The sequence below is a fragment of the Zalophus californianus genome, chromosome 3 (genome assembly GCF_009762305.2).
Source record: "Zalophus californianus isolate mZalCal1 chromosome 3, mZalCal1.pri.v2, whole genome shotgun sequence".
NCBI classification, from domain to species: domain Eukaryota; kingdom Metazoa; phylum Chordata; class Mammalia; order Carnivora; family Otariidae; genus Zalophus; species Zalophus californianus.
Window position 1 is genome coordinate 44,192,364 of NC_045597.1, and position 18,449 is coordinate 44,210,812.

An 18,449-nucleotide genomic window follows, 5' to 3' on the forward strand; every position below is an offset into this window, starting at 1 on the left:
ACATAGACTGTGTAAGTCCTGGCCCCTTTTCTGAGGTAAAGCCTGGTGCTCCATACAAAAACAGTTATAAATAGTATGGATTGTGCTTTCACACCACTGTTCTCTTTATGTACTCCAGAATCTCAATTCCTGTTATCAAAATATAAGAAACATGTGGAAAATTCTTCCTCTTTTTATACTAGTAAGCTACTTTTACAAATGATTAGATAAAACATATCTATAAGTCTCATTTCAGACCTAAGTTCTCATCCGGTGGCTTTCCTTTCTCATTTTGCACCATCTCAGTGGATACTATCACTTAATACAGAGCAGATGCTCTGCTTACTTGATACTGAATTATCCATTTATTTTAAAGTTATGAAGGAGGATTTAAAATATGCTAGTAAAAAGAAAAGGATTTTTCTCTCTTTTTAAAAGATTTTATTTTTAAGTAATCTCTACACCCAACATGGGGCTCAAATCTACAACCCTGAGATCAAGAGTTGCATGCTCCACTTACTAAGGCAACCAAATGCCCCAAGGATTTTTCTTAAGGAAAAAAAAAAAAAGCTAAAACAAGAAAAGATTTCTCCTCTGATACATTTTCTAGAATTTTCTTTCCCTTCCTTTTCCTCCCCTTTTGTGTAAAAAATGCTACTATTTCAGTATGATCCAGTGAGGCTCAGTCATTTACTGCCAAATTTATGATTCTGTAATGATTTCTCATTTATTATTTACAGACTGCCTTCATTAGGCACAAAGCTCACAAAACAGAAAATGGATATGGCCAGAGTTTTAAACAGCTCCTAAGGAATGAGTGGCACTTGAAAAACACTTTACTGCTTAATTTATATTAACAATCTGAAATTACAGGGATATGAAATTCAACAAAAATTCTCTACTCCAGTGTTTCCTTTTTCTCACATTTTGAATAGAGGGAAAGTAAAGCAGACATACTGTATAAATACTGTATTTACTTAATTTTATGAACCACTAAAGGTATGACAGGTTTTTGAGAAATAACAAATTCCCAAACACTATGCTGTGTATGCATACACATACAAAATGTTCTTTACCAATTCAACAGCACAGCTTTATACACAAAATTATAGGTCACTTTTTCTTTTACACTCAGTATTCAAGTCTGAGTCAAAGCTTCTTCATACTCAAAATCAATATTCCTGAACAGTGTTGCCACTAGCAATAATGCACATCATCCCAGGGATGCATTGCTATTCACAACCATTACTAGTCATCTTGACTTCTTTGCCAATTTTAGAACTTGTAATATCATTTTGAGGCATTTTGAAGAGTACAGCGTTTTTATAATAATTTTCTCTTTGGTTAAGCTCATAGTTTCCCTTTCTTACATGCTTTTTAAAATTAAGTATATTGCTAGAACTTAAAAGTTTTAAGGAACTTTTATCAATCGCATTTAAGGCCTGATTGATACACTTTCAATATACATGCATCAATTATACCATCTTCTCTTAGGCTTTGTAACTTCTCAGTCTATTCAGAGATATTTTGGAAAACCATTTTAACAAAAGTGTGAAAATGTGAAAATGTGTGTTGCTTAGCATTAAGAAAAATTTCCATGATGTTAATCAAGGAAGATATACAAATGGCAAATATGGCCCATGAAAAGATACTCAACATTACTAATCATCAGGGAGATGCACATCAAAACCACAATGAGGTATCACCTTATACTTGTTACAATAGCAGTTACCAAAAAGAGAAGAAATATCCAGGGTAGGTGAGGATGTGGAGAAAAGGGAACCCCTGTGCACTGCTGGTGGGAATGTAAATTGGTATAGCCACCATGGAAAACAGTATGGAGTTTTGGGGGGTTTTTTAATTAAAAATAGAACTACCATATGATCCAGCAATTCCACATCTGGGTCTTTATCCAAAGAAAATAAAAACACTAATTTGAAAAGATTTATGCACCTCTATATTCACTGCAGTATTATTTACAATAGGCAATATATAGAAACAGTCTAAGAGTCCATTGATGGATGAATGGATAAAAAAGATGTGGTATGTATGTACATATATACTCAGCCATAAAAAAGAATGGAATCTTGCTGTCACATGAACAGAACTTGAGGGCATCGTGCTAAATGAAAAAAGTCAGAGAAATACAAATACCGTGATTTCACTTATATGTGGAACCTAAAAAAAACAAAACAAATAAAAAATCAAGCTCATAGATACAGAGAACAGATTAGTGGTTGCCAAAGGAAAAGTGAGGTGGGAGGTGGGCAAAATGGATGAAGGAAGTTAAAAGGTACAGACTTCGAGTTATAAATAAATCATGGGGATGTAATATACAGCATGGTGACTATACTTAATAATACTATAGTGCATATTTGAAAGTTGCTAAGAGAGTAAAAGTTTCATCACAAGAAAAAATTGTGTAACTATGTATAGTGATGGATGGTGGACTTATTACGGTGATCATTTTGCAGTGTATACAATTTCAAACCATTATGTTGTACACCTGAAACTAATATAGTGTTATATGTCAATTATACACAATTAAAAGAAAAGAAAAAGGCAAATAACATTCTGGAGGTGGATAGTGGTGATGTTGCATAACAATATGAATGTCCTTAATGTCACTGAACTATATGCTTAAAAAATAATTAAAATGGTAATTTGTATGTTACATATATTTTACTATAATAAAAATGTTGAAAAAAATTTTTAATTAAATATTCAGTCATAATAATTTAACATTTTCAAGAAGTCTCCATGAATTATGGATATAGAAATATGGTAACCATGAGCTTGATTGTAAGGTATAGAATAAGCTGAGATACTAGATAATAAAAGCATAATGCTATAATCAGAAGCAAGATATATGAACAGTAATATCTGAAATTTGAAGACATTTATAAATTTTTTCTAACAATATTCAAAATCATGCAGTAAATTTAATAAAACTTTAATAAGTTTCACTATATTTAGTGGTAAATGTTTAGAAACTTTTTTGTTTTCTTAATAGAAAACAAAAAGCCACATATTATTGAGGAAGTACTTTGTTTTCCTTCAGTGGTTAAAAAAACATTTTTTTTTAAATTTACATGGAAAATATGATTACCATTGAACCACATGCATTGCTCAATAAATATCTGTGGAAAACAAAATGCTGAATATTTGAAGAAATATTTATACAAACAAGATACACAGTTGAAAAGTAAACATTTCAATAATGAAACATAATAATAATTAATCTTTTGTGAATCATTGAAAGGAATATGTACATACCATAGAAGATATTTTCTCAAGTAACCGTCTAAACCACTGGTGTAGTTGCTGCTTTGATTAGGATATTTTTACAAATTCAGGGATAAGATATCATATACATTCATTTAACACATCATTCATAGTTCTTATAGCAAAAATATTAAAGCCAATTGAAGCACATAATGTTACAGGTTATTTTTGATGTAGTTAAACCTACCTGAAGAAGACCTTGAAATGAATTAAAATCTTAAAATATGTTGTAATGGGTGACATCTTTTGTACCACACAGTTTTCCTTGTTTTCTATGGTAAAAAATTTAAAGGCTTAATTTAATTTTAAGATGAGTTATACATTTTTCTTTTACCAAAAAAAAGAAAAAAGCAAATAAAGCCATTATTCAAAATTATTGACATTTTTAATTGATGGCAGGTGGTTGGTTCTCTGCCATATCATACCTAATAGGTATTTTTAAGTAAATAAACACAGTTAAAAGTCTCTTTACGATAAAGATGGACCTTCTAGTAATGAGTAAGAAAATAATTGTTTTCAAATAATCTCAAGTTATGGAAAGAAAAATTTCTTTTCTAGTTTAGAAAGTATGATAATTACTTGTAAATCTCTTACATCTGGAATGTAAAGATAAAAACATAGGGGGTATAGAGCCATTTTCTCATCTGTCAAAAGGATTTTTGTTAGGAATAAACAAGTTAATACAATGCTATAAGCACTTAGTAAGTGATGACTATTATTATTTTGTCATCTTTACCACAATTATTTTATATAATACATTTTGTACCCTGACTTTAAGGCAACAGATTTTCAAACATTTTGAATATATGTCTACATATTCTATATATTGTAATTAACATCCCTTTAACTGGTAGAACAACACTATCATTCTAGTACTATCTCGATGTTTCAGGGGCAATATATTGCTTATTCTATCAGATTAATCTACCCATGCTTATTATTTAATGCCAAAAAATTACCCTACCATATTTTTTTCTATTAGCTTTGTCTCTCATTATTTCTCAGTATGAATCCTTTGGTTGTATCAAATTAATGCGTTTTTTTTTCACCAAATATATATATCATGGCCATGTTGTTTTCCCAAAATAAATAGTTGTCTTGCCTCGTAACACTTATCCAAATGTGATCCATTTTTCTAGACCCAGATTAAATTAGCTTCCACCACAAAATACAGATCTTTTTCTCTGAACTCCTTTTGTTCCTATGCCACAAAATGTAATTGGCTTCTTCATTCTTGTTGACATAAGTATATCAGATTTTAAGTGTTTAGAAAGAATGTTTATGTTTTAAATTTTCTCATAGATATATGATCCCACATCTTCTAATATTGTGGTATTTAATTTAATTCTTAAAAATTGATTTTAATTGTTGAAAGAACACCAAGGAAGACTATAAACAGTGAACATTAAAAAATGTATTCTTCCATCTTATGTAATTCAGAAATAAGGGAATGCTTTTATTTAAGAAAATCTAATGTTGAAATAGTTTACTGAAAATTAGAAAACATAAATTATGAAACTTTTTCATTTTTTAGAGCAATCACTATAGAAATGCTTTATATAATTAATGTGTTTTAAATGTATTTTATTTAAAATAATTAAACTTTTAAATAACTTAAAAAAAGAAGAAGCCTTTCATGAGATTCATAGTTTTCTTCTTAAGTCTCGCTCTGAGAAATCATGACATCGCATATTTTACCATACGTGTATAGCATAAACTCACTAAGAAAATGTCAGAAATGTAACTATACTTGTTTTCTCATTTGGCTTGAATAGGTTTTTAAGCCATCTGAAAATCTTTGATCATGATTATTAAAACTCATTTAATATCTCTCTGATTCACGTTTGAGCACAAATAAGCTTTATATGATGGCATGAATATTTTTCATAAAATATGAATTCTACAAATCTTGCACTGGAATAAAAATTCAGGTTAAACTCATTATGACCTTTGTTATGTTAAAATAGCAATCATACTTTTGAAAAGGCATATTTATGTAAGATACTACTTGTCCGAGGCATAGCCCATTCTTGATATTGTTAACAACCATGGACTAAGAAGATCCATTCTCTAAATGATATATGGAGAGGTAATCTTTCTATGGATGGTACTTATTTAAGAATATGCCATTCTATAATAGTTGTATATTGCTTTTAAATTATAAAATGCCTCTCATTATTATCTTATTTGATATTCCATACAATCCTAAGTGAGGATAAATTAATTAAATCAACTTTTTCTAAGGGTTCACTAATGTGAGGCCTTGTTCTATACACTTTCACCTCCATTAATTCATTTAATATTAATAAAAATTCTGTCATGTGTGTGTATTTAGTATAATTTTGCCAGATGGGAATGACAATGCCCAGAAATTTTGTCGATAGGCCTAAGAAGATATGACTAGATAGTGGCAAAGTCAAGATTCATGTTTTTTTAACTTCAGACGGTATTCTGGTTTGAAACAGGCACGGCAGATACCATCTTCATTTTATTAATGAGGAGTTGAGATCTATCTAAGCAAATTAAATGTTTGCCCGAAATCAAAAACAGAATGTAGCTATTTGAAAACTCGAAATCAACTTTCAATGCAAAGGTTTTCCCACCGTTCCCTATTGGCTCACCATAACGATGAGCTATGACACACGCACAGACATGCCCTGGGATGCAGCTGCCTATATACACCCTGAGCAGAAGAGGGAGAGCAACTAGAAAGAAAGACTGGAAAGGCCGAAAGAAAATAAAACATAAACAATCCATTGCCTCTTCTGCCTTAATAAATTGCATTTTCCACTCTTACTTATTGAGACAAAATTAACCACATAAATTGGAAATGAACTGAACACCCTTCTACACATTGACACACATGTGCATGCGTTCCTACACATAATGCACACTCCACACTAACTTGTTAAAGTCTGAGAGCAAATGCTTCAGAAGTCCTGATGAGGCCCCCCAGGTACTACCTATGTCCCTGCGTCCCTTGAGGAGTAAAGGAACAGTCTGTTTCTTTAGATGGGAGGCTAAATCTTATCTTTCCATTTCCCTGAAAATAGATATCAATCACATCATCTAAAGATTTAGCTATTTAGAATTCTTCAGTATATTTCAGTTTGCATGGTCTCATTATATACATAGATATATTCAGAGTAACTAGCAATAGAATACATTTTTAGTTTCAAAGTTCACATTTTCCCTAATTAAAGGATATTTATACTTAAAGAGACTTCAGTCCTAAATCCCTCATAGAGTTGCCAGAGACCATTCCTTCAGCCCAGATTGTCATGGATATCCTCCAAGTTCTCCAATAATGTATTTTTTAATTTCTCTTCTCTTAACTTTTCCTAGCTACATTAATTAGAATCCTGGTTTGCTCCTGTAGCAAAGTACAAAATAGTTCTTGCTTAAGAAAGATACAAATGGAGATTTCTTTTCCATAATAGACTGAGGATAAATGGTGGCTTCATGGTGTCAGGAGACCATATCTTTCCCATGTAGGTGCTCTGTCATTCTCAGTACCTGGTTTTCATCTTGTGGGCTAAGGAGGCTGCTCCAGCTTCTGCTAATACCTCTGCAGGCAAGGAGGAAGAGGATGCAAAATAAAACCACTCCTATGGGAGGGTACCGTCAGGCAGGGTCAGCAGAACGTGCTCTCTCTGTGTCCATCTCTTTATATTTAGAAGTACAACTAATTATTTGATATTTATTTTGCTTACAGAAATATTAGCTCTATTATTTTCTTGGCTTTGTCATATAATCATGTCATACTGATGACAGTACGTTTCTTTTTTTTTTTTTTTAGATTTTTATTTATTTGACAGAGAGAGACATAGTGAGAAAGGGAACACAAGAGGGGGAGCGGGAGAGGAAGAAGCAGGCTCTCCGCTGAGCAGGGAGCCTGATGCGGGGCTCGATCCCAGGACCCTGGGATCATGACCTGAGCCAAAGGCAGACGCTTAACGACTGAGCCACGCAGGCGCCCTGACAGTATTTTTCTTTCTTCAACTTTTTTTTCCTTACCTCCATGTCCATGCTAAGACCTCCTCCAGCAGGTTAAATAGAAGTGGTGACAGTAGACAATTTATCTAGTTCCTGACCTCAAAGGGAAAGATTTCAAGTTATCAGTGCAGCAGGTAATTCATAGATATCCTTCATCAGATTGAGGAAGTTTTCTTTGATTTCTTGGATAACCCAAGTTGTTAATTATATAGAGTACTTTTATATATAGCTGCATTCATTCCTCTAGTATTTTAATTTAGGATGTGTATATCTATGTTCATAAATGTGTTTGTTTTATTTTTTTATTTAAATTCAGTTAGCCAACATATAGTTCATCATTAGTTTCAGATGTAGTGTTCAGTAATTTATCAGTTATGTGTAACACCCAGTCATAAATATGTTTGTTCTGTAATTTTTCATTATGGTACTATTGTCAGATTTTGAAATGCATTTTTTGCAAGCCTCATAAAAGAAATTCAGGATTATTTTTTTTCCAAACTCCCTACAGTAAAGTTTGGTAAACTTAGATATACTTTATTTAATGCTTTGTAGAAGTCTTCATGAAAGCCATTTGCTCTTACTATATATCTAAGGCTGCAGCATCTCCAATTATTTCTGACTTGCTTCTCGTTGCCTTCTCTTTTTCACTAGATGAATCTTGCCAGAAGTTTGTCGATTTTCTTTGACTTCTCTAAGAAACAACTTTTGGTGTTGTTGATCCTCTCTGTTGTTTATTTGTGTTCTATTTTATTAATTTCTATTCTTTATTGTTGTATTCCTTTAATTGTGTGTCTTCTGGGGGAGGGTGAATGTCCTTTTGCTAATATCTTGAGATAGTTGTTGAAGGCTATGTATTTGAAGCTGAAGATCTTCCTCTATGTTCTTTTTTTACTGACATTCTAAAGCACCATTTTTATTATTCAAATAAAAACATTTTTAAATTTACATTATGATTTCTTTCATAAATCATAGGTTATTTGGAAGTATATTTCCTTTTTTAGGTTTTTACTTTGATATAATTTCAAAAGTATATTAAAATGTGTGAATGGGATGAAGAATGGTATAAATCTGGTATCCATTAGCCAGATTCAACAGCTGTTAACTTTTTCCCTATTTGTTTATCATTACATGATTCCCTTTCTCTACATGCACACATCCTCATATCTTTTATTTTTTTCCAAACCATTTGTCATTTGAGATGAAATTGCAGACATGACATACCTTTATCCTGAACTACTTCAATATGTATTTTCCAAGAATAAGACATTCTCTTATATAACCACTACACAATTATAATCAGGAAATCCAATTTGGATACAATACTGCTATGTAATTCACATTCAGTATTTGAAATTAGACACTTATCCCAATGATGTCCTCCACTACTTTTTTCTTTCTCTAGATAATGCACCATATTTAATTGTTTGGAAGTACATTTTTCTTTCTTCTTTTTTTCTAAGCATTAGGTGGCTATTTATTGATTCTTTCTGAGAAAATGTCACAAATATAAGTAAACTTGTACAGTTATATTTTAAATATTTATTTATTTATTTATTTGAGAGAGAGAATGAGAGAGAGAGAGAGTACACATGAGGGGGGTAGGGTCAGAGGGAGAAGCAGACTCCCTGCTGAGCAAGGAGCCCAATGCGGGACTCGATCCCGCGACTCCAGGATCATGACCTGAGCCGAAGGCAGTTGCTTAACCAACTGAGCCACCCAGGTGCCCGTACACAGTTATATTTTAGAAATGAGCCAAAGGAGATCAAATAATATCATATCTTGTATAACTACAGTGATTTGTATCAGAGGGAAGGAAAACACAAGTTACCATTGTAGTTTTGCTTAAGGTAATGCAAAGGGATTGCTTTTTTGGAAATGGCCATTATGTGGGAAGAAACCTAACCAGGACAACACAGACCAAGTATGATTTATATATGGTTCTGTTTGATCACTGTTTTATAACTGGACAGCATGACCCACTACTGGGTAATGACATCTGCTTCATGGGTCACAGCTAGTATTTTGTTATAAAATATAATAAAACAGAAAATATTAGAGGATATAACATGCAATAAAGGAAAATACCCTCTTCAAACTTTTGTTTTTGTATGTGAGTATGAATCAGATTATGGTACAAAATATACTGACTTTGCCTTCACGGTCCTAAAAGTCTAAGGAACTAGGTTAGATCATCCCAGTCCCAGTAACATAGCCTATATGATTTCCTGAATTTTTCAAAAAAAAAAAATATGTAACTTGCATTCCTTTTGGGAGCAAGCATAAAAAAAACGTTTTTTCATCTATTTTATGGCTTTCCTCAGTAGAGAGATTTTTTTAGACTCATGAAATATCAAGAAGCAGGTAAAATATTAAGAATGCAATTTCAATAACCTATAAATTTGAATTTCAATAAAATACATTGGTTTCCATTCAAATATGAGTAACAGCTTTATCCTAGTGCCCCCTTGTAATAGATACTGAAAGGATACTCTGGTTGTGTTCTTAGAATCTGGAAAGGCACTTAGAGCCCACATGCATCATTATCAGCTTTCTGTCCCAGGACAGAAGGACTTTACAGAACCTATCTTGGCTTATGATGCCCAGCTCCTGCTGCTGGCGGCCCACTCCGTTCTGCCTTGGCAACGCATGATCTCACATGCAGGTGGCTTCCTGCTGCTGTTAATCCAGTCAGGAAGGCCTGCACAAGAGCACGGTCCACTCCCCACATGCCATCCTCACAGCTGCTGCCACCACCTGAATTCTTCCCCAGCTCCATTTCCCATACTGAGTTTCCCTCCTGCCCTTTTCCCTAACCAACCAGACCCCACCATCCCACAGCACAACAATAGGAAATAACTCCCTAGAAATGCCTAGAACTATAGTTCTTAATTCCTGAATACAGATGGCCCCAACTTATAATGGCTTGAATTACAATTTTTCGACTTTATGATGGTGTGAAAGCAATACACATTCAGCAGAAACCATACTTCAAAGTTTGAATTTTGATCTTTTCCCAGGCTAGCAGTATGAGGTAAGATACTTTCTCCTAATGCTTGACAGTCAGCTATGTGATCATGAGGGTCAATGACTGATACACTTACAACCATTCTGGTTTTCATTGTTAGTACAGTATTCATATCAACAAATTACATGAGTTATTCAATACTTTATGATAGAATAGGCTTTGTGTTAGATGATCTTGCTCAACTGTAGGCTAATGTGAGTGTTTTGAGCACATTTAAGGTAGGCTGAACTAACAATGATGCTTGGTAGTTTAGGTGTATTGAATGCATTTTCCACTTAACAATATTTTCAACTTATGAGGGGCTTATGGGGTGGGGCATAACCCCACTATCACTGAGGAAGGTACATATACGCAGATTTTTGTAATTGTCTTTTTTCCCTGACTTTATTGTGCTTCAGAGCATACCAGGGATCACTTTAAACCAATTCTGTAGCTTGAGGGTTCCTTAGCCAGGTAGTACTTGCATACAAGGGTATATAAATCCATATGAAAGCCTAACTCTGGACCAACATTTACAACAATAAGTATGTTTCCCTTCCTTTTTTTTTCTTTAGTTCTTTTGCTCAGTCCTAAAGCAGGCTTTTCTAATCTTGGGGATGGTGGTTGTGGTTAATTCTTGTCAACCCTTACCCAAGGGAGGGGGGCCCTTTATGGTACCAGTTTAGCATGGAAAAGTTTCAAGCTTAATTTCATGAGATGCCTCTGGGGCCAGGAAGACTTCTACCCACCCCAACAGGCTAGCTCCTGGTCTGCACCTAAATGCATCCAAATTCTGAAATCACATATACAAAATATGCAAATATGCTGTGGACAAAAAAAAAAAAAATCAGTGCTCTGACATTTTGTGTATCACTCCTGGGTTTGGAAAAGGAGTTGCATTGGAGGAAGCAGGAACAAATAAAATAAGCATAATTCTTGTGCGACATTTGTCCACGAAAGGAAGCAGGAAAATGACTGAAAGATCGATGGTATAGAGTTTAGGGAAACTTGTCATTTTCAGATCAAAGAGATTTAAACTTACTTTTGCTTGACATTCTATTTCCAAATCTAATTTTATTTTTTAAAGTGTCTGAGTTCGGGATTTGATTTTGGTTGGTCAGTTGGTGTTTCTTGTTGTTTTTAAAGTGGCTATCTGAAAACATGTTTGTGTGGTCAGTCTAACACATCTCAGAAAATCAAATCCAAGAATCATATTTTAAAGTTACTAACTGTTCATTATTGAAGAATCCTTATTTTTGGATTCTGAGGTGGAACGGTGGGAAACATGAATTTCTTGTTGTATGTTCTTTTCTCTACTAACACATGTAGAAAATTTTCACATTTTCCAAATATTCCTTTTGTCTTACTATCAATTTATCATCTACCACCTCTGTATCTGTCTACATCTGAAGAGGAAAATTACTCAGAGCAGGCCCAGGCCGGCAGGCCCCAGAAGATGGAAAGTTACAAGCAATAGCAAGAGACTACCAGAAGCCCTGCTGGGAGCAAGAGATAACCAGCCGATTCTGCTTCTGTAGGCTTCCCACCACGAGCTTCCTGCACTGCCCTAACCGCTGCCTTATCTGCTATTCCCGCCTAAAGCAACCCCCCCCCCCAATTTAAACCCATCTACCAGCAGTCAGCACAGTCTTTGGAACCTCACCCCCTGCACTGCCTTATAAAAAGTTCTGTAACCCTGCTGCCTGGGGCCCAGAATTTTGAGTGCGAGCTTGTCTGGGTCCACCGGGATAAAATAAACCCAAGTTCCCCTACCTCTCCAAGTGTCGCTTGGTTTATCACCAATCTTGACTTATTTTTCCATAATACAACTACCTATTTACTTCCATATTTACTGTATACATTAGTCAATGATAAACAATATCTACACATGGAATTTTTTTCTTTGGGCACACTAGTTTTTACTAGGCCCACGATGCACTTTTCCCTTAGTAATATTCCAATCTCCCTCCGTGCATTCAAAAAGCACTCACTGAAAGCTTAATGTATACTGAAGGTCAGGGACAGAAATATGAAGAATAAAAACTCTCATAAATCAAGAGGGGGAGAACAGTGTCATGGAGGACACAATCTTGCAAGTAAATATGTGTTACTCTGTGTAGTTATTAAGAAAAGATGAAATATAGCAGGTATAAAAAGGAAAGAACTGAAGTAGGAGAGTGAGGTTCTTGTTTCACAGAGTCCAAGAATGAATCTCACCAACAAAGGAGAGTGAGTATAGAAACAGAGTTTTATTAAGTGAGGATACAGAAGAAGCTGTCAGGAGTGAGAGGGGTCCTGACAGGGTTGTGACTGAGGGCTTTTAAGGTTGGCCTTTTATTGAAGGCTAACCAGGGAACTTAAATCCTTTTAACATCTCTATTGATAGCACCATTAAGTAAGGACTAGTGATAACATCTTTAATGGCTTACTTCCTTTTTAGGGTCTGGTAATTTTTTTGTTGGTCACAAGTAGCTGTTACAACAGGACAGCACCTCTGACACCTAGGGCAGGGTGGTCTGATTTGTTCCCTTATCTCTGGTTTCCTTATACCTCGCATTTCTGTGATTTTTGTGAGCCTGAACCCTTAGGCGCCTACCTATCTCTCCCAACCTAGCCCAGCCTGTCCCTTACTCCAAATGATGAACTCTATCAGTTTCAAAAGGAGAAAGTATGGTTGATATCGACTTTGACAGGTGATAGGACCTCAGCAAATGGAAGAAATCTCAAAAAGGGCATTCCATGTCTCTTTTCTGAAATATCTCATGATATATATTTGAACGAATAAAATCATGGTGATAAAGATTTATATTGGAAGGAAAGAATATAAGAAGTTAACATTCTGTATATGGTGTATATATAAACATAACAAAATATTCTTTTCATTAGATTTTGGGCATATTGATATTTTCAGTAAATAAATTCAAAGAATGGTCTATATGTATCAAACTAAAAGAATAAATGAAGTCACTTCTACAGACCACTGTGGACTCTGAGCCAAGTCTGCTCTTGGATTGGTTCCCAGAGCTGCCATTGATTTCAGTAGGAGTTGCACACACAAATCTCAGCATTGAAACTAGCTGATGGACAGGATGTTATTACAAAGAGCAAATCTGTAAAATGTTTCAAATATCAGTAACAGCCAAAAGGAAAAAAAAAATGGCAGTTAATCAAATGTCAAAGCAACATCATGTAGAGCCCGTTTTGTCCCTAGAAAAGTACATGTGGTTCCTTGTGACTGAGTCAAGTTTCATCATCTCAAGACTAAAATACATGACCTTCTCATTTTGAAAGGAGAGACATTGACCAAATGGCAAATCCCTTTAATCTGCTTTTAAAAAATCAAGGAAGAAAATATACATTTACATGTCTGGGGGAAAATGTAAAACAACAGAAAAGAAAATGAAATGTATAAAAACATATGAAAAACATAGCATTTTGATTTAGATGAATATCTACAGTTGAGAAACACAGTCAGAGTGACTCCTTCAAAATGTCAATCTGGTTATGTCACCTCCTCTGATGGAACTCTTCAGTGGCCTTTTTTCTTACAAAAGATACAAAATACCTTAACATGAAACTCAAGGCTGTGCATGGCCTGATTCCCACCTCACTCTACAGTTTCATCCCCACCATGTTGCTCAGGTGCACACCCTGTCCTCTGGCCCACAGCTTGTCTTCCATCCTCCTGCCCTCTTGCATCCCAGGTCTTTTATATAAACAATTTCTCCTTCCTGGAAGGCTCTTTTCTTCCCTCTTAAGCTAATCCCTACCCCTCCATTGGCTCAGTCATCACTTCCTCAAATAAGTGAACCAAGTCAATTTCTACACTAACAAAGTCACAGAAACATGTTCCTTTACATTTTGCCCCCCTTTGTTAGTCTGCTTTATGTAAAGACCATGTGTATGTTGCTCATCATCATGTCTCCTGTATGTAGCACACTGCCGATACCTTGGGAAAAAACTCAATAAATATTTGCTGAGAGGATGAATGAGTAAATGAGATATCAAGGCAAATTTTAGTAACAATCACCATAATACTGGTTGAATTACTTTGAAGGCAAGAAACAGATAACAATCTTCTCTAAGTGAACTGCCCACAGACCATTAGTGCATCTCTTATTCATAGATGGGGGCTGTACACCTTCCCCAATAATTACGGTTCCCAGTGACAGATAACTATGGAATATAGAGAGACCACTCTTTTTTTTTAAAGATTTTATTTATTTATTTGAGAGAGAGAGAATGAGAGATAGAGAGCACGAGAGGGAAGAGGGTCAGAGGGAGAAGCAGACTCCCTGCCGAGCAGGGAACCCTATGTGGGACTCGATCCCGGGACTCCAGGATCATGACCTGAGCCGAAGGCAGTCGCTTAACCAACTGAGCCACCCAGGCGCCCTAGAGAGACCACTCTTATATCTCTATTCTGTCTCTGCTATTTCCATTGTGAAAATATCATTCAATACAGATTGTCTCTATGGATAGAGACTTGCAATCATTCTCTAAGTGACTTTCTAGAAGCAGATTAAATACATGAAAAAGTTTAAATCTCTAGAACATGTTGTCTTAACTACCTTAATGTGCAAGGGAAAACAGCTTTAATACTCGTAATATCAATTCTCAGATCATGAAGCACTAAAAATAAGCATTGGCAAGGACACAGAATGATTCATTAAAACAAAAGGAGAATAAATTCTGCAAGAGAGGATTTCAAAATATTCTTGATGCTTATGATTAGCTGAGCATACTGCTGTGTTGGCACAGTGGGGTTGCTTTTAGTGAATCCCAATCCTGGAAAGATTCAGGAAGATATTATAAAAATTGTTAGCAGCTTACTATTAATAAAAGCTTTTAAACAATATTCTGCTTAAATGTGTTGTCTTAAAATTTTCAATGGTTAAGAAACATAAAGCTATTTATTATTAACTTCAGGAAACTTGTGGGTCTTGAGAGCCTGAGGCCCTGAAGTGTAATTAACAGAACAGAATTAACTCTCATCATAGGAAAAAAAAAATAAGAAAGCACAATGGGAGAACAAGAAAAAGTCTAAAAACAAATGTAATAGACAAATAGTATTAATACCAGAAAGCCCAGAGACACTTAAAATTGGTGACAACAACCCTTTAAAACAGTGGCAAGCAAACTGAACCATCTGTTTCCAGAAACAGAACTTACCTAAAGGTGTTCCAGGCCTTTGCAGAAACATCAGTGAATCAAGTACACAATCTAATGTATCTATGGGCAACCAGAAAATATATAAATAGAACAGTACATTTTTACATAGTTATGTCTTCAAAATTACTTATTAGTGATGTACCTTTGAAAAGAAAGAAGAAATCATCCTCAGACTGTGTCAGAATCAGGCATCGTGAGGAATGTTATCACAATATGTCAAACTGTAAAAGAAATCCAGTATTATATAAGATAATCCATACAATAATAATATATTGAGTTTATATTATAAGTAGATATTTTATCAACTTTTATCTTAGTGGAGGCTGAGAGGCTAACTAATTTACTCAACCAAGGTGGCAAAGTTCTTAAATGGTAGGGAGAACGAATTTTTGAACTGTTATTATATGACTTTAAAGTTAAAGTCCATCTTTTCAATGCAGTATTTCATAGATATTATTGAAGAAAAAGAAATGAAAGTCCCAGACTCATCCTAATACCTGCAGAAAAATGAAATCTGCAGAATTAAAAGGATGTGATTTTTTTGTAACAAGGTTACTTCCTTTTGGGACACTGATTTTTTAGGAGATGAAAAGTGGGTGAAATCCTCTTCCCCATCTAAGGAAACTCATGACATGCCTAACTCCAGGAGGTACCTCTTAAAGGAGATTAAACCAATCATTAAAATCCCTTTGCCTTTTTTCTGTATTTCAGCCATCCAAACATTAGAGAATTATTCCATGACAAAGCGACTATTATTCATCTATAGGTGGGTGACACAATCAGATAATAGGATAGGACTTTTCCTTCATATTTAGAAGACAGACTTTTGTCCTCTTATTAGACACGATGAACAAAGGAGCTTGTTGCCCTATGACTGCTGGCTGCTAAGGTGTGACCATAATAGAAGCCAAACTAAAGACAAAGCTGACATAGGGAGGCCAGAGTCAAGACAGTCCACAGACAGTCTGACACTTGACTATCCTGTTACTGAAGCCTCCCCTAATTCTTGTTCTGTGGTAATCTTTGAGTGGTTTAAATCACAATATCCAGTACTTGTATTTGAGAACTTCCTAAGTGATGTAAGTGATATTTGGTTAATCAAATATAAACTGGATTTTAGGATGAATAACTTCTCTAAGATGTGGGTGTAACATAAACTGCATGGTAAAAATCTTTTCTCTACCACCATTTTAGTTTACATTCAAGACAAAGAAAGTCAAATAAAAATTGTAATACATCTATCATCCTTAACCCAACACAGTGTACTGTAGGTACAATATTGTAGTTAATTAAAATTATTTGGAAAAATAGCCATAATGATACCTTGAGTTACAGAATAGCAAAATACTACTTTTTTTTTTTTTTTTAATTGCCAAAAGGTCAGATTGTTAGGCCTGGTTCAAAAGCTTTCAGTGGAATTTCATTGCACTTATAATACGCTTTTCTAACCAAGGGTCCTACCTAAACATTCAGTTAATTTGGCCTCAGGTATGACGAACCACTCTCTCAAACGTCAGGCCTCAGTGCAAATGGTACCTCCTCCGGGAGACTTTACCTTCCCACTCTGTCTAAAACCATCTCTTCCTTCAATTACTATTTATCAACTCGTTTACTTCCTTCGTAGCTTTTCTCTCCAGCCAGAAAGTTACTTTATGCTTAATCATTTCTTTACTTGCTAATCTCCACCTACTCTCAGGAGATTATAAATTCCATCATGACAGGGAACTGCTTGTCATCCTCAGTATTAAATTCCCAGCAAATAGAACAGTGCCTGCCTCACAGTAGGCCATCAATGAATATATGCTGAATAAAGGAGTGAATGACTCAATAGATGGATGGCTTTGAAAACACCAGTGATTTCTCAGTTTTGTTTCAGAGTACTCTTGATTAAGAAATGGAGTGTACTTTTGCATTCAAATAATAAGGAAAGCACTATTCCTTTTTAGTGGTCAATCAGGTTTAACAAGCCAATCTTAAAACACTTGTGTGAGATCCCCTCCCTTATTTTGACACTTTATTAATTTTCTATTTTATAAGTTAAGTTAGAGAGGCTTTCTTTTAGTGATAAAAAACACATCTTTAGATGGCTGTGACTGGGGAAGGAGGGATCGTGCAGCCCAGACTCCTGAAGTGCAGGGCTTCTGAATGGCCTACCCACCTCCTATTCCAACTGAAAAATTGGGTCCCAACAATGTTTCCTCGATGAATAGCTTGGCAATTTCAAAATTGTGAGTTTTTTTTCTCTGTTTACATGATGTTAAATTACAGTGAAATCCACAAGCATTTAGAAGTACAAAGACCTTTTCTGACACAAGCAAGGCCTTTTCTGACACTCATTTCACATCTACAATTACCCAACCCAAAATACATGAGAATAATATTGACTCTTCAGTATGATTTTCTTTTTAAATGAAATGAAAAGACCCAGATGCTAGTCTGTACTCAGTTTTTCCACAACTTGAATTTAGTTGGCAATATAAAATACTTTTTTCATCACAGATAATAGAACAAACTAACCCTTAAATTGTGATATTCCTGAGTTGAAAATAGGGTTGTTCTCCTAATCCTTGGTAAGGACAACTGTTTAATCAGCCAGGATACTGTCAATACTGTATTAACCATGTGTTTTGTTTTGTTTTGTTTTCCCTGTATTCTAATGCTTTGACATCTGGAGCCTTGCTGACCCTAGAGGGATTGCTGCTGAATTAGCCAGTTCCTACAAAGAGTAAACAACTCACCCAGAAGCATGTTTTTCAAATGCAAACCAACCAACCCAGAGTTCACCCCCACCCCCCAACAACCTCCATTATCAGGCTGTCACACTTAGGCCACTATCTACCTGCCCTTGCCACTCTGGGGCCAGGTGCCAGACATCTGTGTCAGAGCCCCCTTCACCAACTCTGCTGCTTCCCCTTTTTTCTTGGCCACTGTGATTATTGTCTTCTGATCTGTTGCCATTACCAAAGCTAAATAGTAAGACCACCTAAAACATGTACATAAGGTATGGTTGTAT

The 18,449-nt window shown here is 35.0% G+C and overlaps 1 long non-coding RNA gene across 2 annotated transcripts in view; it reads right to left on the reverse strand.

Moving 5' to 3' along the window:
- LOC113920263 overlaps positions 1-18,449 on the reverse strand; it is a 128,629-nt gene that overhangs the window by 42,405 nt on the left and 67,775 nt on the right. Inside the window, exons 2-4 of one of the 2 annotated variants that reach the window (XR_003519269.2) lie at positions 15,579-15,657; positions 15,437-15,496; positions 14,917-15,052 (exon numbers count right to left, since the gene is read on the reverse strand). This is a non-coding gene — a long non-coding RNA (uncharacterized LOC113920263). Of the gene's footprint in view, positions 1-14,916; positions 15,053-15,436; positions 15,497-15,578; positions 15,658-18,449 lie in introns of those variants that run through there. The other variant, XR_003519270.1, reaches the window with a different exon arrangement.